This window comes from Danio rerio, chromosome 4 (genome assembly GCF_049306965.1).
Source record: "Danio rerio strain Tuebingen ecotype United States chromosome 4, GRCz12tu, whole genome shotgun sequence".
Lineage (NCBI taxonomy): Eukaryota > Metazoa > Chordata > Actinopteri > Cypriniformes > Danionidae > Danio > Danio rerio.
Genome location: NC_133179.1, coordinates 71,022,977 through 71,044,865, shown reverse-complemented (window position 1 = coordinate 71,044,865; position 21,889 = coordinate 71,022,977). Strand labels below are relative to the sequence as shown.

Here is a 21,889-nt window from a genome sequence, read left to right as displayed (position 1 = left end):
TAGTCTGCTTAAATGAAGTGGGGAATAAACCAGAGTGAAGAAATGTGTTAATTATGCATTATTATGCGTAACTTATGCGTTATCAAACTAAAACTCATTAGTGTAAACGGGGCCTAAGTTGTGTCAACACCAAATAGTCCAAATCTGCAGGAGGCAGAAGCCAAAGGGGCATGAAGTCACGACAGAGTCTACGAAGCCTACAGATCCCTTTTGTTTCTGTACAATGTATCAGTTCGTGCACATGTGATAATTGTTTTAGAACACGACTCAGTCGAGTCCCAAGTTAACTCCAGAATGGTTCTCTAGAATTCATATATTAGGTTTTTTTTTTAATTGTTCACACACTTTTTTCAAAATATAAATCACAGTTATTTAAGCACCATACTCAGTTTGCAGAATTCCTAGATTGTTTGCAAAAAGACACACTTCAGTGAAAACATATACACATTTGTATTAGTTTTCATTTAGCCACCACAGTCCTCAATGATCAGACACTATTGCAGACAGTTTCACAGTGCTGTGATAAACCTAAAACACTGTTAGCACTTCTACTTCCCTATGATTAGAGTAGGCTACCATCAACAAAGTACAAATGTAAAAGTAAATCCACCAAACACTACACAAGACCAATGCTGCACACTGAAGAAACTCATTTATTTCTCAAAATGCCCAAAATGTTGACATGGGGATACATAATACTGAAACAACATGTCACTTAACGCTTTGTACTGTGAGTTTACGGTTACAAAAGGAAAGAAAGAAAAAAAAAAAACGACGTCTCTTCGTCAAGCTGGATCTGGCCAGAAAATCTCCTCAAAATCGCAGGCAACGTTGTCATTAGCAAGACACCTTTGTAATCCATCCTTGTGTTGCTGCTACCTCCATCTGGTCACAGGCCTCCTTCATGGCTTGGATAGGGGGTGGGGGGGTACATTGGCCTGGAGACAGAGATCACCTTTTACTGCTATGCCAAGAAAAACTCTTGGAAAATACAGGACGGTGAGTGGTGGAAGGACACATTGTCCAAGACAACACTGTATTGCATATGATGGCTTTGACTTGCTGATTTGCTTACTCTTTCTCTGACACATTCCAATGTGCTTGAATGCAGATGACCTCACCTGCTGCTTTTTATAGTGCTTAAACACCTGATTGTTTTGTTGACAATTAAGCAAACAAGTGTTTGCACACCTGATGACTGTGTTAAACCAATTGGTTGGACGGTGCGGTAATTTGACAATCAGAGCATTGGTATTGCAAGGAAGTGACTTCATGATAGATATTTTTGTGTGTAATGTATGTTAAGTGTGTTTAGTGTGTTGCAAATCCACTGTAGAAACCAACAGACTATCATAATGTTTAAAATGTATTGTATTAACAGTATAAATGTATACTCTATACCAGGGGTGCTCAATCCTGTTCCTGGAGATCTACTTTCATGCACAGCTCACCTGCAACCTTGATTAAACACATCTGTCTTTAATTACCAAGTGCTCCTTCAGATCGTGGCTGCGTCCCAAATGACAAACTATGCACTCATGCACTCAACAGGATAGTATATGTATGTAGTATCGTCCCAAATGGCACACTAATGTTTTTTTTTACTAAGCGAATATTCAAACCGTTAAACTGATGACGTTTGCCAAATCAGTGAAATAAACGACCGAGTTATCAAATAATACCTGCCGTGAGTATAGCCGCATTCACCATCGGGAGGCGCTATAATCACTCTCGTAGGAGAATTTTGCTTTCACCATCCAAAATAAATAAAGTTATTCAACATGTGCGCCTGATAGCTCCGCCCCTTCCGCTACGTAAGCAAACCTGCGGTCGTTGAGTGCGTGAAGTGTCCATCATTCCACACTTCATTTTAGCTGCTGAATGAGTGCATCATCCGGGTAATTTAAGTGCACTTATTATTGTTAGTTTTCAGTGTGAACACACTACTTTATACTACAAAATGGCGTAGAATAGTGCATAAGTATGCGATTTGAAACGCAGCTAATGTTTCAGGGGTGGCCAACCCTGTTCCTGGAGAGCCACCTTCCTGCAGATTTCAGTTGCCACCCATATCAAACACACCTGCCTGTAATTATCAAGTGGTGTTCAGGCCCTAATTAATTGGTTCAGGTGTGTTTGATATGGGTAGCAACTGAAATCTGCAGGAAGGTGGCTCTCCAGGAACAGGGTTGGCCACCCCTGTCCTATTTAGTTGGTTTAGTTACGTTTGATCAGGGTTGGAGCTAAACTTTGCAGGAAGGTAGATCTCCAGGAACAGGGTTGAGCACTACTGCTAATAGAGTTGGGGTCGAGTCCACCTTTGTCGAGTCCCAGTCGAGACCAAGTCCTTAACCTGTCGAGTACAAGTCCAAGTTCAAAAAGGGTCGAGTCGGACTTGAGTCCGAGTCCTTAACATCCGAGTCCGAGTCGAGTCCGGCCGAGTCCAGACAGTCATAAAACTTATTTATTAATTTTCTTTTGGGTTGGTCACTTCACTTTCCATTCACTTTCATTCACACTCGCACACCACGGCCATTTTACTAAATTCAATTTCCCTGTGACCAGTGACCTGCTTGCTGTGAGGCAACAGTGCTAAGCACTGAGCCATGGTGCCACCTATGTAAAAAAAATTGAAAATAATAAAATGATAATAATAAAAATAAAATAATAATAATAATAAATCAAATAAAATTTTCTATTACAATTAAACTGTTAAATTAATATTTTAAACTTTTGATACACTTTTTACAAAACGCCTTGTCATTTCTGTTAGCTTGCTTCAAATCAAATGAAAATGAAAATTGGAGGATATATGTAGAACTTATATTATTTTACAAGACTCACACGTTTGACATTATCATGCCACTTTCTCAAATTTCTTCTGCTTAAATTACGCTTGCATGATCAAGGCAACAATGCATTTTTTATTAAGATTAATTCCAGAGAATTCTGTTATCAGGCCCAGTGTGGAAAATGAAACCATATTCATGCTGACTGACCCAGATCTGCACAGAACATAAAGGTTCAGCAAAGAGAGACCATTCGGCTTCGATGCTGTCTTAACAGGGAATTAACAGTCAGAAGAATTTTGTTCTAAATAAACAAAGAGTGAATAAATAGCGCGGGCGATTGGGTGCAAAATAAAACCCAGTGGGAATCAGACTGAAAAAATAGTCCAGTGCAGATTTCTAGGGTCCACCTGTTAGTGCTAGCCTAAAACAGGGGTTCTCAATGTCTACATTAAAAAGGTCCAAATCTGATTTTTTTATTAAGGTAAAATGTATGAAACAATTGATATTACATAACTTGTTTTTAATAAACATCCGTAAGATGCAGCACGGTGGTGCAGTGGGTAGCACAATGGCCTCACAGCAAGAAGGTTACTGATTCAAGCTGGCTTGGGGCAAAATAAACACATACTTATTTGTTCATTCAACTTTGAACTGTCTATTCTCTACATCAATTCTTTCAGTGAGGCCGACATCTTCTTCCATTAAAATGATTGCTTTGCTGCAGTGTGTTAAAGCAGGCGTGCGCGCACGATTATTCAGCATGATCATGATTAGGCCCAGCCCTAACCAATTTGGAGCCCTAGGCAAGATTTCAGGTGAATTCCAGTCAATTCTACTGCTAGTGCCAACACAATCTCACGACAATTCGTAACTTTTTCATTTAGTGGCTAATTCGTATGAATTCGTACGATCTAATTCGTACAATTTAGTACGATTTGCTTATCCCCCAATGATGGTTGGGGTTAGGGGTGGGGTCAGGTGCCACGCCTCCTTTTTAAAATCGTACCATTTCGTACGACTGAACTCGTACGAATACGTACGAATTAGTCACTAAACTGGCAAAACGTAAAATACTTACGTTTTCTCGTGAGATCAGGCTGCTAGTGCACATATACTCAAAAGAAACTTATTAGCTTTGTCTTGGACATTCTTTCATTTTAATAAAGCAAGTTTACATTCCAAATACTTAGAAAGAAGTTTTTGCAACTTTGAGACAAGGCAAAAAATATGCAGCGCTCATGCATTGTGAAACCTACGTATGTTTTGCAAGTGGACAAAACTAAAATTTTATTTTAACTAAACATGCTATGAAGCAGAAAGGAAGGATGAAGAGTCAGGCAGGTAAGATTAAGCATAAAACAGCTCACAATTCAGGTCTAAAAGGACAACAGATAATTCTCATTCATTCGATCATTTATTTTCTTTTCGACTTAGTCCCTTTATTAATCAGGGGTCGCCACAGCAGAATGAACCGCCAAATTATCCAGCATATGTTTTACACAGCGGATGCCTTTCCAGCTAAAACACAATACTGGGAAACATCCATACACACTCATACCCCATAGCCAATTTAGTTCATCAATTCACCTATAGTTTTTGGACTGTGGAGGAAACTGGAACTCCCGGAGGAAACCCACGCCAACACGGTGAGAACGTGCAAACTCCACACAGAAACACCAAATGACCCAGCCGTAGCTCGAATCAGCGACCTTCTTGCTGTAAGGCGACAGACCTACCCACTGCGCCACCGTGCAGCCCACAGATAATTCTATAAAACATATTTTTTTGTATCTTTTGGAATTGTTAAATTAAATTAATATTCTTGCAAAAGACTTTTTAAATGATCTTAATACATCACTCCAGTTGTGTCTTTGTGTTCCAATTAACACAAATTGGAACTTTTGAGGATAGGTCATGATCCTGGTCCTCAGTTCAAAAGACAGTGATGACATCAGCATACTACGGAAGCATAGAGCTGCCACCCAGGTAAAAAAAAAAAGAGCTTTATCACGTTTGTACAATATACTTTTCACGTTTGTACAATATAATATCACGTTCTTACAATATAATATCATGTTTGTACAATATAATATCACGTTTGTACAATATACTTTTCACGTTCTTACAATATAATATCACGTTTGTACAATATAATATCACGTTTGTACAATATAATATCACGTTCGTACAATATAATATCACGTTTGTACAATATAATATCACGTTCGTACAATATAATATCACGTTTGTACAATATACTTTTCACGTTCTTACAATATAATATCACGTTTGTACAATATAATATCACGTTTGTACAATATAATATCACGTTCGTACAATATAATATCACGTTTGTACAATATAATATCACGTTCGTACAATATAATATCACGTTTGTACAATATACTTTTCACGTTCTTACAATATAATATCAAGTTTGTACAATATACTTTTCACGTTCTTACAATATAATATCACGTTTGTACAATATAATATCACGTTTGTACAATATAATATCACGTTCGTACAATATAATATCACGTTTGTACAATATACTTTTCACGTTCTTACAATATAATATCATGTTTGTACAATATACTTTTCACGTTCTTACAATATAATATCACGTTTGTACAATATAATATCACGTTTGTACAATATACTTTTCACGTTCTTACAATATAATATCACGTTTGTACAATATAATATCACGTTTGTACAATATAATATTACGTTTGTACAATATACTTTTCACATTCTTACAATATAATATCACGTTTGTACAATATAATATCACGTTTGTACAATATAATATCACGTTTGTATAATATAATATCACGTTTGTACAATATACTTTTCACGTTTGTACAATATAATATCACGTTTGTACAATATAATTATCACGTTCTTACAATATAATATCACGTTTGTACAATATACTTTTCACGTTTGTACAATATAATATCACGTTTGTACAATATAATTATCACGTTCTTACAATATAATATCACGTTTGTACAATATAATATCACGTTTGTACAATATACTTTTCACGTTTGTACAATATAATATCACGTTTGTACAATATAATTATCACGTTCTTACAATATAATATCACGTTTGTACAATATAATATCACGTTTGTACAATATACTTTTCACGTTTGTACAATATAATATCACGTTTGTACAATATAATATCACGTTCTTACAATATAATATCATGTTTGTACAATATAATTATCACGTTATTTGCCGCCATACGTGCGCACAGATGATGATGTGCGCGCGCGGGACTTTTTTTCTCGCGCTGGATCAGTTGAGTGCGCGCGTGAAGATCCCCTGTGCGCTCGCGTATGTAATCTGCTCACGGTTCACTTCTTAAATTGATTTGCCGACATACCACGTCGACTCCTATACGACAAACTGAAGCCCTTTGGAATCTGTATAAATGGAGCCATTGATGGGTTTTCGAGAGCTATGATTTGGCTTCATGCCTTTTCAACAAACAGTGATCCCAAAATCATTGCTGGTTATTTCATAGCATTAGTTGAAAAGAGGCTTGGGACACCTTCCCGGATTCGCTCCGATCTGGGAACAGAAAATGTCACAATGGCAGACATGCAAAGATTCTTGCGATGGAGTATGGATCATGACGTCAATAACTGTTTTATTACTGGGTCTAGTAATCACAATCAGTAGCTGCAAAATTTCCCCATGTCTTAATTCAAGCATAAAATAGAACTTAATTAATTCTGTAAAACGAGACATTTTCTCACGCTCTGATCGCACCAGTAGCCTAAGCAATAAAGTTTTCACGTAATAACGTGATAATTATATTGTACAAACATGATATTATATTGTAAGAACGTGATAATTATATTGTACAAACGTGATATTATATTGTACAAACGTGATATTATATTGTAAGAACGTGATATTATATTGTACAAACGTGATATTATATTGTACAAACGTGATATTATATTGTAAGAACGTGAAAAGTATATTGTACAAACGTGATAAAGCTCATATTTTTTTTTACCTGGGTGGCAGCTCTACGCTTCCGTAGCATACAACTATGTATAATTCAGAATGAAACTTTGAGATGATTAATTATGCTATACACATATTCTTGCACTCTGTCATAGACTACATATAAATAGAACCAGAAATTAGTCATTATCAGATTCTCTCTTGCATATTCAACATGTAGGGCAGATATATACTGCTGCTCACAATCACAGAAGACACACATTGTGGTCACAGGCACCCCTAATTTCTCCGATGTCTGTCATCAAAATATTACCTGAACATTAGTTTTTACACAAAGTCAAACCTCATTCTATCTTTAAAAAGATTAATCCAGTGATTATCCACTCTGAATATTGACTGGATTTAAATATAACTCTTCATTAAATCCATTTGTGCTTATATTGACTTAATATAATATGCAACTCCAAGCAACATTATTACAACATTTTTGCTGAACCATCATTTAATTCCAGTAATTTTACACTCTCTTTATACTCTCCTAACCCTAACCCCCAAAATCAGAAGCTCATCTGGGATCTGGGATGAGTTTATTATACGGAACGCGTCCGTCAGTCAGCATGCATAATAGGCTACACTGATTCAGAAGCTGTGACAATCGACGCACATCTTTACGGTAAAGAAAGAGAATGCAGATGTTTTTATATTCAATTTAACACGCTTTCAAGCCAAAATAAAGCGGAAGCACAATTCTCTTGAACAGCTCTTGCAGTTCTATCGCATTTCAGATCGTTGTGTTGACGGTGCTTTCACTTTTCATATAAAGATTAAACATATGGGGGAAGTATTGGAAAATGAAACGGGATGATAGCGGGATGTCATTACAAGAGTCACACAGGAAAACTTTGAATATTACGGAGTCCGGATTTTAGAAGCCCTGGCCTAAATCAAGCGCTGAGCGCATCTTTCTCTGGCTCAGAGCCAAAGCGCAAAACTTTGAATCTGAAAGTTATTTGCAGATATATTGACACCAATATAAACAACAAAACAATATCGCCAGTATGTATTAACATCATCCCTACGATATGAATATACAATTCAAGTAAATAAGCTCTTACCTTTTTTGTTTTCTTTCTACATGTTGGTAGAAGACAAATTATCGCTGATTTTGAAGACAGTCCTAGACCTAGCCACGCATTGTGTGCTTTATGGCTATTTCTGGTATGTTTAAGGTGAAGACGTGACACTGCTACCTGCAGGTGCGTTGGCGTAAATAAATGTTGACATGCAGCCAGGGAGATCGCTAAAATATTGTTATAGTTTCATGCTGTTATTTATCAATTTTTAATATCTTTATTTGTGTTATGAATGATGTGGACTCGACTGTACTCTTGATATTTTCCGAGTCCAAAATGTCCAAGTCCGAGTCAAGTCCGAGTAAAAGTTTCCCCAAGTACGTGACAAGTCCGAGTCCAATCAAAACTGGACTCAAGTCCGGACTCGAGTTCGAGTCCAAGTTTGAGTACCCCAACGCTAATTTTTATGGCGAGAGGTTGTGTGGATGGGATGCTCTCACAGGATTCCTGACAATCCCTCCACAGAAGACCTGAGATCCAGGGTCGGAGACTCTCTCCTCTCCAAGAGGAGGTTAAAAGCAATGGTTTCTTTTATGTCTTTGTGTCAGAGCACTTAGGTGTTGCTGCAGCTCAGAGATCTACAAGTGGAGGAGATTACACTGCAAGTTGGCTGGCTGACCTCTAAGTGGTAAGCACTTATGCCACAAGTAGGCTGGGTTTGCGATTGATGTAGCTGTAGAAGACAGTCATAAAAATAAAGAAAATAGAAACTGGTTACTCTGAGGTTGTGTTTAGGGTTGGGCTAGGTGTAAAATTGAATACAAAACAGCAGGTTACTGTGAAATTGGCCCTGGGGCTGGGGTAGGTGTGATATTAGTAAAATGCAATAGGTTGTATTCTGTGCCATGTACAAGACATTGAATAAATGAAAACCACATGGAGGTTTGTTACTGTGAGGTTGGGTTTAGAGTTGGGGTAAGTTTGGAGGTCCATAAAACGCAGCAGGAAACTTTGAGCTTGGGTTTAGGATTGGGGTAGGTTTGACATTCAAACATAATAGGCTGGACGCAGTGTCTTGTAGGAGACGTTAAATGAATGAAACTCCAGGAGGTTTGTTCAGCCCACTTGGCGCTTAAGTTTCACACACTTGGAGCTGACCAGGCCATTTGGAGCAGGCTCCGATTTCTATTTATACCTTTCTCAGTCAGGTAACTTCCTTTTCAGTAGTATGAGCATCTGCACTGTGTGGCATATTTGCAGACATATAACAGAGACTGAAGCATTGCTCACACTTGTCTGAGATGGTCATTTTGACTGGAACCTTGTTTGGGGTTGGCACTTTGTTTTTGAATCTTGTCTGCTTTTACGTACGTGTATCTGTGCTGCAGTAGAACGCCTTAGCCTCACAGCAAACATTTTGGTCTACAAGCTGTCACTGGCGTCTTCAAAGGAGACTGGCTGTACTGCTTTATTCTGGAAGTCCCGAGGGATGTACAGGACCAAGACATGAGAGCAGTTGGAGCAGCCTTTGAAACCAGGGGAGCACCCCACGGGCTCTGTGCTGGCGGCCCCAGAAACTCGATTCACTCCAGAGTAGAACCGAACAACTCCGGCAGGGGCAAACGGCGACCGCAGTGCACTGACTGACAGCAAGGCAAAAAGTCCAGAGCGAGCCAGCCAGGAGTCGAACCTAGAATCTTCTGATCCGTAGTCAGACGCGTTATCCATTGCGCCACTGGCCCAGTCTCTCTCTGCACTGCTCAAGAGCACCCTGCTCCGATAGGAGGACACGGTTCGGTCAAGATGGAGTTCCTTCGACGCATGCTGTGCTTTGTTATCATGACAAGTTGTGGTGCCGATAGGATGCTCTTACACAGAGCATGTGACAGTCCCTCCCTAGAAGAACTGTGATCCAGGCTCTGAGACTTTCTCCTCTCCAGGAGGAGGTTACAAGCGTTAGAGCTATTTTTGTCAGAGCAGGCAGCTGCAGCACACCTGGCTGGAGGCCCACAGCGAGGCTTGAGGGCAAGCTCTTGCCAGCCCTTCCCTGGTGGTCTAGTGGTTAGGATTCGGCGCTCTCACCGCCGCGGCCTGGGTTCGATTCCCGGTCAGGGAATTTTCTTTTCACCTCCATGGTAAACCTCGAGCTGTAGCGCCTAGCATGACTTGGCAAAGGCAAGAAAGCAGGGCTGAGCACAAAAGGCCTCCTTCGAGCCGGAGTCGAACCAGCGACCTAAGGATTGCCAACATCCCACCTACAGTCCTCCGCTCTACCAACTGAGGTATCGAAGGCTTACAAGGCACTCACACAACAACACCCTACAAGGTCGCTGCAGTCCGACTGCTGGCCGAAAAGGACAGAAGCAAAAGCACTCAAGCCTTCCCATACCAGGAGTCGAACCCGGGCCGCCTGGGTGAAAACCAGGAATACTGACCGCTACACCATATGGGAACTGCCACTTTTGAGACCCAGTCTTGGCACAAACTCCAGTTCTTTCTGACCGCCCGCACTTCCCTGCTCCGCTTGCTCAAGTGCCACTCATACACTCACGCACGTTCTCATGCACAGTTTCTTAGTTTCCGTAACCTACAATCTTCTGATCCATCGTCACAAGCGTTATCCTTTGTGCCACCGGCACTCTGTTCAGCACCTTGTTAGCAAACTGCTTGAAGCAAGGACAAGGCTTTGTCAACCCGGAGTTCCTTCACCACACGTTCTGCTTGGTTTTTATGGCGAGAGGTTGTGTGGATGGGATGCTCTCACAGGATTCCTGACAGTCCCTCCACAGAAGACCTGAGATCCAGGGTCGGAGACTCTCTCCTCTCCAAGAGGAGGTTAAAAGCAATGGTTTCTTTTATGTCTTTGTGTCAGAGCACTTAGGTGTTGCTGCAGCTCAGAGATCTACAAGTGGAGGAGATTACACTGCAAGTTGGCTGGCTGACCTCTAAGTGGTAAGCACTTATGCCACAAGTAGGCTGGGTTTGCGATTGATGTAGCTGTAGAAGACAGTCATAAAAATAAAGAAAATAGAAACTGGTTACTCTGAGGTTGTGTTTAGGGTTGGGCTAGGTGTAAAACTGAATACAAAACAGCAGGTTACTGTGAGGTTGGCCCTGGGGCTGGGGTAGGTGTGATATTAGTAAAATGCAATAGGTTGTATTCTGTGCCATGTACAAGACATTGAATAAATGAAAACCACATGGAGGTTTGTTACTGTGAGGTTGGGTTTAGAGTTGGGGTAAGTTTGGAGGTCCATAAAACGCAGCAGGAAACTTTGAGCTTGGGTTTAGGATTGGGGTAGGTTTGACATTCAAACATAATAGGCTGGACGCAGTGTCTTGTAGGAGACGTTAAATGAATGAAACTCCAGGAGGTTTGTACAGCCCACTTGGCGCTTAAGTTTCACACACTTGGAGCTGACCAGGCCATTTGGAGCAGGCTCCGATTTCTATTTATACCTTTCTCAGTCAGGTAACTTCCTTTTCAGTAGTATGAGCATCTGCACTGTGTGGCATATTTGCAGACATATAACAGAGACTGAAGCATTGCTCACACTTGTCTGAGATGGTCATTTTGACTGGAACCTTGTTTGGGGTTGGCACTTTGTTTTTGAATCTTGTCTGCTTTTACGTATGTGTATCTGTGCTGCAGTAGAACGCCTTAGCCTCACAGCAAACATTTTGGTCTACAAGCTGTCACTGGCGTCTTCAAAGGAGACTGGCTGTACTGCTTTATTCTGGAAGTCCCGAGGGATGTACAGGACCAAGACATGAGAGCAGTTGGGGCAGCCTTTGAAACCAGGGGAGCACCCCACGGGCTCTGTGCTGGCGGCCCCAGAAACTCGATTCACTCCAGAGTAGAACCGAACAACTCCGGCAGGGGCAAACGGCGACCGCAGTGCACTGACTGACGGCAAGGCAAAAAGTCCAGAGCGAGCCAGCCAGTAGTCAAACCTAGAATCTTCTGATCCGTAGTCAGACACGTTATCCATTGCGCCACTGGCCCATCCTCTCTCTGCACTGCTCAAGAGCACCCTGCTCCGATAGGAGGACACGGTTCGGTCAAGATGGAGTTCCTTCGACGCATGCTGTGCTTTGTTATCATGACAAGTTGTGGTGCCGATAGGATGCTCTTACACAGAGCATGTGACAGTCCCTCCCTAGAAGAACTGTGATCCAGGCTCTGAGACTTTCTCCTCTCCAGGAGGAGGTTACAAGCGTTAGAGCTATTTTTGTCAGAGCAGGCAGCTGCAGCACACCTGGCTGGAGGCCCACAGCGAGGCTTGAGGGCAAGCTCTTGCCAGCCCTTCCCTGGTGGTCTAGTGGTTAGGATTCTGTGCTCTCACCGCCGCGGCCCGTGTTCAAATTCCCGGTCAGGGAGTTTTCTTTTCACCTCCATGGTAAACCTCGAGCTGTAGCGCCTAGCATGACTTGGCAAAGGCAAGAAAGCAGGGCTGAGCGCAAAAAGCCTCCTTCGAGCCGGAGTCGAACCAGCGACCTAAGGATTGCCAACATCCCACCTACAGTCCTCCGCTCTACCAACTGAGCTATCGAAGGCTTACGAGGCACTTACACAACAACACCCTACAAGGTCGCTGCAGTCCGACTGCTGGCCGAAAAGGACAGAAGCAAAAGCACTCAAGCCTTCCCATACCGGGAGTCGAACCCAGGCCGCCTGGGTGAAAACCAGGAATCCTGACCGCTAGACCATATGGGAACTTCCACTTTTGAGACCCAGTCTTGGCACAAACTCCAGTTCTTTCTGACCGCCCGCACTTCCCTGCTCCGCTTGCTCAAGTGCCACTCATACACTCACGCACGTTCTCATGCACAGTTTCTTAGTTTCCGTAACCTACAATCTTCTGATCCATCGTCACAAGCGTTATCCTTTGTGCCACCGGCACTCTGTTCAGCACCTTGTTAGCAAACTGCTTGAAGCAAGGACAAGGCTTTGTCAACCCGGAGTTCCTTCACCACACGTTCTGCTTGGTTTTTATGGCGAGAGGTTGTGTGGATGGGATGCTCTCACAGGATTCCTGACAGTCCCTCCACAGAAGACCTGAGATCCAGGGTCGGAGACTCTCTCCTCTCCAAGAGGAGGTTAAAAGCAATGGTTTCTTTTATGTCTTTGTGTCAGAGCACTTAGGTGTTGCTGCAGCTCAGAGATCTACAAGTGGAGGAGATTACACTGCAAGTTGGCTGGCTGACCTCTAAGTGGTAAGCACTTATGCCACAAGTAGGCTGGGTTTGCGATTGATGTAGCTGTAGAAGACAGTCATAAAAATAAAGAAAATAGAAACTGGTTACTCTGAGGTTGTGTTTAGGGTTGGGCTAGGTGTAAAACTGAATACAAAACAGCAGGTTACTGTGAGGTTGGCCCTGGGGCTGGGGTAGGTGTGATATTAGTAAAATGCAATAGGTTGTATTCTGTGCCATGTACAAGACATTGAATAAATGAAAACCACATGGAGGTTTGTTACTGTGAGGTTGGGTTTAGAGTTCAGGTAAGTTTGGAGGTCCATAAAACGCAGCAGGAAACTTTGAGCTTGGGTTTAGGATTGGGGTAGGTTTGACATTCAAACATAATAGGCTGGACACAGTGTCTTGTAGGAGACGTTAAATGAATGAAACTCCAGGAGGTTTGTTCAGCCCACTTGGCGCTTAAGTTTCACACACTTGGAGCTGACCAGGCCATTTGGAGCAGGCTCCGATTTCTATTTATACCTTTCTCAGTCAGGTAACTTCCTTTTCAGTAGTATGAGCATCTGCACTGTGTGGCATATTTGCAGACATATAACAGAGACTGAAGCATTGCTCACACTTGTCTGAGATGGTCATTTTGACTGGAACCTTGTTTGGGGTTGGCACTTTGTTTTTGAATCTTGTCTGCTTTTACGTACGTGTATCTGTGCTGCAGTAGAACGCCTTAGCCTCACAGCAAACATTTTGGTCTACAAGCTGTCACTGGCGTCTTCAAAGGAGACTGGCTGTACTGCTTTATTCTGGAAGTCCCGAGGGATGTACAGGACCAAGACATGAGAGCAGTTGGGGCAGCCTTTGAAACCAGGGGAGCACCCCACGGGCTCTGTGCTGGCGGCCCCAGAAACTCGATTCACTCCAGAGTAGAACCGAACAACTCCGGCAGGGGCAAACGGCGACCGCAGTGCACTGACTGACAGCAAGGCAAAAAGTCCAGAGCGAGCCAGCCAGGAGTCGAACCTAGAATCTTCTGATCCGTAGTCAGACGCGTTATCCATTGCGCCACTGGCCCAGTCTCTCTCTGCATTGCTCAAGAGCACCCTGCTACGATAGGAGGACACGGTTCGGTCAAGATGGAGTTCCTTCGACGCATGCTGTGCTTTGTTATCATGACAAGTTGTGGTGCCGATAGGATGCTCTTACACAGAGCATGTGACAGTCCCTCCCTAGAAGAACTGTGATCCAGGCTCTGAGACTTTCTCCTCTCCAGCAAGAGGTTACAAGCGTTAGAGCTATTTTTGTCCTAAACGAGCACATGTCACTCCGCTGCTAGTCCGTTTGCACTGGCTGCCAGTTGCTGCTCGCATCAAATTCAAAACTCTGATGTTTGCCTACAAAGTGACTTCTGGCCTAGCACCTTCTTATCTGCACTCACTTCTGCAGATCTATGTGCCCTCCAGAAACTTGCGTTCTGTGAATGAACGTCGCCTCGTGGTTCCATCCCAAAGAGGAAAAAAATCACTTTCGCTCACGCTCACGCTCAATCTGCCCAGTTGGTGGAATGAACTCCCTAACTGCATCAGAACAGCAGAGTCACTCGCTATTTTCAAGAAACGACTAAAAACTCAACTATTTAGTCTCCACTTCACTTCCTAATCTGCAATTGCCTATTTGAATATCACACTAACTGTACAAAAAAAAAAAAAAAAAAAAATTACTAACACTTCCCTTCTTAGACTTTACAGACCTGAAACTTGCCTTTAGTACTTATTCATTGTTGCTCTTAGTTGTGTAAATTGCTTCCTTGTCCTCATTTGTAAGTCGCTTTGGATAAAAGCGTCTGCTAAATGACTAAATGTAAATGTAAATGTTGTCAGAGCAGGCAGCTGCAGCACACCTGGCTGGAGGCCCACATCGAGGCTTGAGGGCAAGCTCTTGCCAGCCCTTCCCTGGTGGTCTAGTGGTTAGGATTCGGCGCTCTCACCGCCGCGGCCCGGGTTCGATTCCCGGTCAGGGAATTTTCTTTTCACCTCCATGGTAAACCTCGAGCTGTAGCGCCTAGCATGACTTGGCAAAGGCAAGAAAGCAGGGCTGAGCGCAAAAAGCCTCCTTCGAGCCGGAGTCGAACCAACGACCTAAGGATTGCCAACATCCCACCTACAGTCCTCCGCTCAACCAACTGAGCTATCGAAGGCTTACGAGGCACTCACACAACAACACCCTACAAGGTCGCTGCAGTCCGACTGCTGGCCGAAAAGGACAGAAGCAAAAGCACTCAAGCCTTCCCATACCGGGAGTCGAACCCGGGCCGCCTGGGTGAAAACCAGGAATCCTGACCGCTAGACCATATGGGAACTTCCACTTTTGAGACTCAGTCTTGGCACAAACTCCAGTTCTTTCTGACCGCCCGCACTTCCCTGCTCCGCTTGCTCAAGTGCCACTCATACACTCACGCACGTTCTCATGCACAGTTTCTTAGTTTCCGTAACCTACAATCTTCTGATCCATCGTCACAAGCGTTATCCTTTGTGCCACCGGCACTCTGTTCAGCACCTTGTTAGCAAACTGCTTGAAGCAAGGACAAGGCTTTGTGAAGTTCCTTCACCACACGTTCTGCTTTGTTTTTATGGCGAGAGGTTGTGTGGATGGGATGCTCTCACAGGATTCCTGACAGTCCCTCCACAGAAGACCTGAGATCCAGGGTCGGAGACTCTCTCCTCTCCAAGAGGAGGTTAAAAGCAATGGTTTCTTTTATGTCTTTGTGTCAGAGCACTTAGGTGTTGCTGCAGCTCAGAGATCTACAAGTGGAGGAGATTACACTGCAAGTTGGCTGGCTGACCTCTAAGTGGTAAGCACTTATGCCACAAGTAGGCTGGGTTTGCGATTGATGTAGCTGTAGAAGACAGTCATAAAAATAAAGAAAATAGAAACTGGTTACTCTGAGGTTGTGTTTAGGGTTGGGCTAGGTGTAAAATTGAATACAAAACAGCAGATTACTGTGAGGTTGGCCCTGGGGCTGGGGTAGGTGTAATATTAGTAAAATGCAATAGGTTGTATTCTGTGCCATGTACAAGACATTGAATAAATGAAAACCACATGGAGGTTTGTTACTGTGAGGTTGGGTTTAGAGTTGGGGTAAGTTTGGAGGTCCATAAAACGCAGCAGGAAACTTTGAGCTTGGGTTTAGGATTGGGGTAGGTTTGACATTCAAACATAATAGGCTGGACGCAGTGTCTTGTAGGAGACGTTAAATGAATGAAACTCCAGGAGGTTTGTACAGCCCACTTGGCGCTTAAGTTTCACACACTTGGAGCTGACCAGGCCATTTGGAGCAGGCTCCGATTTCTATTTATACCTTTCTCAGTCAGGTAACTTCCTTTTCAGTAGTATGAGCATCTGCACTGTGTGGCATATTTGCAGACATATAACAGAGACTGAAGCATTGCTCACACTTGTCTGAGATGGTCATTTTGACTGGAACCTTGTTTGGGGTTGGCACTTTGTTTTTGAATCTTGTCTGCTTTTACGTACGTGTATCTGTGCTGCAGTAGAACGCCTTAGCCTCACAGCAAACATTTTGGTCTACAAGCTGTCACTGGCGTCTTCAAAGGAGACTGGCTGTACTGCTTTATTCTGGAAGTCCCGAGGGATGTACAGGACCAAGACATGAGAGCAGTTGGGGCAGCCTTTGAAACCAGGGGAGCACCCCACGGGCTCTGTGCTGGCGGCCCCAGAAACTCGATTCACTCCAGAGTAGAACCGAACAACTCCGGCAGGGGCAAACGGCGACCGCAGTGCACTGACTGACAGCAAGGCAAAAAGTCCAGAGCGAGCCAGCCAGTAGTCGAACCTAGAATCTTCTGATCCGTAGTCAGACGCGTTATCCATTGCGCCACTGGCCCATCCTCTCTCTGCACTGCTCAAGAGCACCCTGCTCCGATAGGAGGACACGGTTCGGTCAAGATGGAGTTCCTTCGACGCATGCTGTGCTTTGTTATCATGACAAGTTGTGGTGCCGATAGGATGCTCTTACACAGAGCATGTGACAGTCCCTCCCTAGAAGAACTGTGATCCAGGCTCTGAGACTTTCTCCTCTCCAGGAGGAGGTTACAAGCGTTAGAGCTATTTTTGTCAGAGCAGGCAGCTGCAGCACACCTGGCTGGAGGCCCACAGCGAGGCTTGAGGGCAAGCTCTTGCCAGCCCTTCCCTGGTGGTCTAGTGGTTAGGATTCGGCGCTCTCACCGCCGCGGCCCGGGTTCGATTCCCGGTCAGGGAATTTTCTTTTCACCTCCATGGTAAACCTCGAGCTGTAGCGCCTAGAATGACTTGGCAAAGGCAAGAAAGCAGGGCTGAGCGCAAAAAGCCTCCTTCGAGCCGGAGTCGAACCAGCGACCTAAGGATTGCCAACATCCCACCTACAGTCCTCCGCTCTACCAACTGAGCTATCGAAGGCTTACGAGGCACTCACACAACAACACCCTACAAGGTCGCTGCAGTCCGACTGCTGGCCGAAAAGGACAGAAGCAAAAGCACTCAAGCCTTCCCATACCGGGAGTCGAACCCGGGCCGCCTGGGTGAAAACCAGGAATCCTGACCGCTAGACCATATGGGAACTTCCACTTTTGAGACCCAGTCTTGGCACAAACTCCAGTTCTTTCTGACCGCCCGCACTTCCCTGCTCCGCTTGCTCAAGTGCCACTCATACACTCACGCACGTTCTCATGCACAGTTTCTTAGTTTCCGTAACCTACAATCTTCTGATCCATCGTCACAAGCGTTATCCTTTGTGCCACCGGCACTCTGTTCAGCACCTTGTTAGCAAACTGCTTGAAGCAAGGACAAGGCTTTGTCAACCCGGAGTTCCTTCACCACACATTCTGCTTTGTTTTTATGGCGAGAGGTTGTGTGGATGGGATGCTCTCACAGGATTCCTGACAGTCCCTCCACAGAAGACCTGAGATCCAGGGTCGGAGACTCTCTCCTCTCCAAGAGGAGGTTAAAAGCAATGGTTTCTTTTATGTCTTTGTGTCAGAGCACTTAGGTGTTGCTGCAGCTCAGAGATCTACAAGTGGAGGAGATTACACTGCAAGTTGGCTGGCTGACCTCTAAGTGGTAAGCACTTATGCCACAAGTAGGCTGGGTTTGCGATTGATGTAGCTGTAGAAGACAGTCATAAAAATAAAGAAAATAGAAACTGGTTACTCTGAGGTTGTGTTTAGGGTTGGGCTAGGTGTAAAATTGAATACAAAACAGCAGGTTACTGTGAGGTTGGCCCTGGGGCTGGGGTAGGTGTGATATTAGTAAAATGCAATAGGTTGTATTCTGTGCCATGTACAAGACATTGAATAAATGAAAACCACATGGAGGTTTGTTACTGTGGGGTTGGGTTTAGAGTTGGGGGTAAGTTTGGAGGTCCATAAAACGCAGCAGGAAACTTTGAGCTTGGGTTTAGGATTGGGGTAGGTTTGACATTCAAACATAATAGGCTGGACGCAGTGTCTTGTAGGAGACGTTAAATGAATGAAACTCCAGGAGGTTTGTACAGCCCACTTGGCGCTTAAGTTTCACACACTTGGAGCTGACCAGGCCATTTGGAGCAGGCTCCGATTTCTATTTATACCTTTCTCAGTCAGGTAACTTCCTTTTCAGTAGTATGAGCATCTGCACTGTGTGGCATATTTGCAGACATATAACAGAGACTGAAGCATTGCTCACACTTGTCTGAGATGGTCATTTTGACTGGAACCTTGTTTGGGGTTGGCACTTTGTTTTTGAATCTTGTCTGCTTTTACGTACGTGTATCTGTGCTGCAGTAGAACGCCTTAGCCTCACAGCAAACATTTTGGTCTACAAGCTGTCACTGGCGTCTTCAAAGGAGACTGGCTGTACTGCTTTATTCTGGAAGTCCCGAGGGATGTACAGGACCAAGACATGAGAGCAGTTGGGGCAGCCTTTGAAACCAGGGGAGCACCCCACGGGCTCTGTGCTGGCGGCCCCAGAAACTCAATTCACTCCAGAGTAGAACCGAACAACTCCGGCAGGGGCAAACGGCGACCGCAGTGCACTGACTGACAGCAAGGCAAAAAGTCCAGAGCGAGCCAGCAGTCGAACCTAGAATCTTCTGATCCGTAGTCAGACGCGTTATCCATTGCGCCACTGGCCCATCCTCTCTCTGCACTGCTCAAGAGCACCCTGCTCCGATAGGAGGACACGGTTCGGTCAAGATGGAGTTCCTTCGACGCATGCTGTGCTTTGTTATCATGACAAGTTGTGGTGCCGATAGGATGCTCTTACACAGAGCATGTGACAGTCCCTCCCTAGAAGAACTGTGATCCAGGCTCTGAGACTTTCTCCTCTCCAGGAGGAGGTTACAAGCGTTAGAGCTATTTTTGTCAGAGCAGGCAGCTGCAGCACACCTGGCTGGAGGCCCACAGCGAGGCTTGAGGGCAAGCTCTTGCCAGCCCTTCCCTGGTGGGAAGGTTCCCGCGGCCCGGGTTCGATTCCCGGTCAGGGAATTTTCTTTTCACCTCCATGGTAAACCTCGAGCTGTAGCGCCTAGCATGACTTGGCAAAGGCAAGAAAGCAGGGCTGAGCGCAAAAGGCCTCCTTCGAGCCGGAGTCGAACCAGCGACCTAAGGATTGCCAACATCCCACCTACAGTCCTCCGCTCTACCAACTGAGCTATCGAAGGCTTACGAGGCACTCACACAACAACACCCTATAAGGTCGCTGCAGTCCCACTGCTGGCCGAAAAGGACAGAAGCAAAAGCACTCAAGCCTTCCCATACCGGGAGTCGAACCCGGGCCGCCTGGGTGAAAACCAGGAATCCTGACCGCTAGACCATATGGGAACTGCCACTTTTGAGACCCAGTCTTGGCACGAACTCCAGTTCTTTCTGACCGCCCGCACTTCCCTGCTCCGTTTGCTCAAGTGCCACTCATACACTCACGCACGTTCTCATGCACAGTTTCTTAGTTTCCGTAACCTACAATCTTCTGATCCATCGTCACAAGCGTTATTCTTTGTGCCACCGGCACTCTGTTTAGCACCTTGTTAGCAAACTGCTTGAAGCAAGGACAAGGCTTTGTCAACCCGGAGTTCCTTCACCACACGTTCTGCTTTGTTTTTATGGCGAGAGGTTGTGTGGATGGGATGCTCTCACAGGATTCCTGACAGTCCCTCCACAGAAGACCTGAGATCCAGGGTCGGAGACTCTCTCCTCTCCAAGAGGAGGTTAAAAGCAATGGTTTCTTTTATGTCTTTGTGTCAGAGCACTTAGGTGTTGCTGCAGCTCAGAGATCTACAAGTGGAGGAGATTACACTGCAAGTTGGCTGGCTGACCTCTAAGTGGTAAGCACTTATGCCACAAGTAGGCTGGGTTTGCGATTGATGTAGCTGTAGAAGACAGTCATAAAAATAAAGAAAATAGAAACTGGTTACTCTGAGGTTGTGTTTAGGGTTGGGCTAGGTGTAAAATTGAATACAAAACAGCAGATTACTGTGAGGTTGGCCCTGGGGCTGGGGTAGGTGTAATATTAGTAAAATGCAATAGGTTGTATTCTGTGCCATGTACAAGACATTGAATAAATGAAAACCACATGGAGGTTTGTTACTGTGAGGTTGGGTTTAGAGTTGGGGTAAGTTTGGAGGTCCATAAAACGCAGCAGGAAACTTTGAGCTTGGGTTTAGGATTGGGGTAGGTTTGACATTCAAACATAATAGGCTGGACGCAGTGTCTTGTAGGAGACGTTAAATGAATGAAACTCCAGGAGGTTTGTACAGCCCACTTGGCGCTTAAGTTTCACACACTTGGAGCTGACCAGGCCATTTGGAGCAGGCTCCGATTTCTATTTATACCTTTCTCAGTCAGGTAACTTCCTTTTCAGTAGTATGAGCATCTGCACTGTGTGGCATATTTGCAGACATATAACAGAGACTGAAGCATTGCTCACACTTGTCTGAGATGGTCATTTTGACTGGAACCTTGTTTGGGGTTGGCACTTTGTTTTTGAATCTTGTCTGCTTTTACGTACGTGTATCTGTGCTGCAGTAGAACGCCTTAGCCTCACAGCAAACATTTTGGTCTACAAGCTGTCACTGGCGTCTTCAAAGGAGACTGGCTGTACTGCTTTATTCTGGAAGTCCCGAGGGATGTACAGGACCAAGACATGAGAGCAGTTGGGGCAGCCTTTGAAACCAGGGGAGCACCCCACGGGCTCTGTGCTGGCGGCCCCAGAAACTCGATTCACTCCAGAGTAGAACCGAACAACTCCGGCAGGGGCAAACGGCGACCGCAGTGCACTGACTGACAGCAAGGCAAAAAGTCCAGAGCGAGCCAGCCAGGAGTCGAACCTAGAATCTTCTGATCCGTAGTCAGACGCGTTATCCATTGCGCCACTGGCCCAGTCTCTCTCTGCACTGCTCAAGAGCACCCTGCTCCGATAGGAGGACACGGTTCGGTCAAGATGGAGTTCCTTCGACGCATGCTGTGCTTTGTTATCATGACAAGTTGTGGTGCCGATAGGATGCTCTTACACAGAGCATGTGACAGTCCCTCCCTAGAAGAACTGTGATCCAGGCTCTGAGACTTTCTCCTCTCCAGGAGGAGGTTACAAGCGTTAGAGCTATTTTTGTCAGAGCAGGCAGCTGCAGCACACCTGGCTGGAGGCCCACAGCCAGGCTTGAGGGCAAGCTCTTGCCAGCCCTTCCCTGGTGGTCTAGTGGTTAGGATTCGGCGCTCTCGCTGCCGCGGCCCGGGTTCGATTCCCGGTCAGGGAACTTTCTTTTCACCTCCATGGTAAACCTCGAGCTGTAGCGCCTAGCATGACT

At 44.7% G+C, this 21,889-nt stretch overlaps 1 protein-coding gene and 17 non-coding genes across 19 annotated transcripts in view; 4 read left to right on the top strand and 14 right to left on the bottom strand.

The window, feature by feature from the left end:
• rab3ip (RAB3A interacting protein (rabin3)) overlaps positions 1–21,889 on the bottom strand; it is an 847,807-nt gene that overhangs the window by 664,088 nt on the left and 161,830 nt on the right. The window lies entirely within an intron of this gene.
• trnar-acg (transfer RNA arginine (anticodon ACG)) lies at positions 9,530–9,602 on the bottom strand. The gene has a single exon. It is a non-coding gene; the product is annotated as a tRNA-Arg (tRNA).
• Positions 9,905–9,976, top strand: trnae-cuc (transfer RNA glutamic acid (anticodon CUC)). The gene has a single exon. It is a non-coding gene; the product is annotated as a tRNA-Glu (tRNA).
• trnay-gua (transfer RNA tyrosine (anticodon GUA)) lies at positions 10,066–10,152 on the bottom strand. Its single transcript is given in 2 exon segments — positions 10,066–10,101; positions 10,116–10,152. It is a non-coding gene; the product is annotated as a tRNA-Tyr (tRNA).
• Positions 10,241–10,312, bottom strand: trnae-uuc (transfer RNA glutamic acid (anticodon UUC)). Its single transcript has one exon. It is a non-coding gene; the product is annotated as a tRNA-Glu (tRNA).
• trnay-gua (transfer RNA tyrosine (anticodon GUA)) lies at positions 12,331–12,417 on the bottom strand. Its single transcript is given in 2 exon segments — positions 12,331–12,366; positions 12,381–12,417. It is a non-coding gene; the product is annotated as a tRNA-Tyr (tRNA).
• Positions 12,506–12,577, bottom strand: trnae-uuc (transfer RNA glutamic acid (anticodon UUC)). The gene has a single exon. It is a non-coding gene; the product is annotated as a tRNA-Glu (tRNA).
• On the bottom strand, positions 14,059–14,131 carry trnar-acg (transfer RNA arginine (anticodon ACG)). Its single transcript has one exon. It is a non-coding gene; the product is annotated as a tRNA-Arg (tRNA).
• trnae-cuc (transfer RNA glutamic acid (anticodon CUC)) lies at positions 15,006–15,077 on the top strand. The gene has a single exon. It is a non-coding gene; the product is annotated as a tRNA-Glu (tRNA).
• trnay-gua (transfer RNA tyrosine (anticodon GUA)) lies at positions 15,167–15,253 on the bottom strand. Its single transcript is given in 2 exon segments — positions 15,167–15,202; positions 15,217–15,253. It is a non-coding gene; the product is annotated as a tRNA-Tyr (tRNA).
• Positions 15,342–15,413, bottom strand: trnae-uuc (transfer RNA glutamic acid (anticodon UUC)). Its single transcript has one exon. It is a non-coding gene; the product is annotated as a tRNA-Glu (tRNA).
• Positions 17,264–17,335, top strand: trnae-cuc (transfer RNA glutamic acid (anticodon CUC)). The gene has a single exon. It is a non-coding gene; the product is annotated as a tRNA-Glu (tRNA).
• On the bottom strand, positions 17,425–17,511 carry trnay-gua (transfer RNA tyrosine (anticodon GUA)). Its single transcript is given in 2 exon segments — positions 17,425–17,460; positions 17,475–17,511. It is a non-coding gene; the product is annotated as a tRNA-Tyr (tRNA).
• On the bottom strand, positions 17,600–17,671 carry trnae-uuc (transfer RNA glutamic acid (anticodon UUC)). The gene has a single exon. It is a non-coding gene; the product is annotated as a tRNA-Glu (tRNA).
• Positions 19,664–19,750, bottom strand: trnay-gua (transfer RNA tyrosine (anticodon GUA)). Its single transcript is given in 2 exon segments — positions 19,664–19,699; positions 19,714–19,750. It is a non-coding gene; the product is annotated as a tRNA-Tyr (tRNA).
• trnae-uuc (transfer RNA glutamic acid (anticodon UUC)) lies at positions 19,839–19,910 on the bottom strand. The gene has a single exon. It is a non-coding gene; the product is annotated as a tRNA-Glu (tRNA).
• On the bottom strand, positions 21,392–21,464 carry trnar-acg (transfer RNA arginine (anticodon ACG)). Its single transcript has one exon. It is a non-coding gene; the product is annotated as a tRNA-Arg (tRNA).
• Positions 21,767–21,838, top strand: trnae-cuc (transfer RNA glutamic acid (anticodon CUC)). Its single transcript has one exon. It is a non-coding gene; the product is annotated as a tRNA-Glu (tRNA).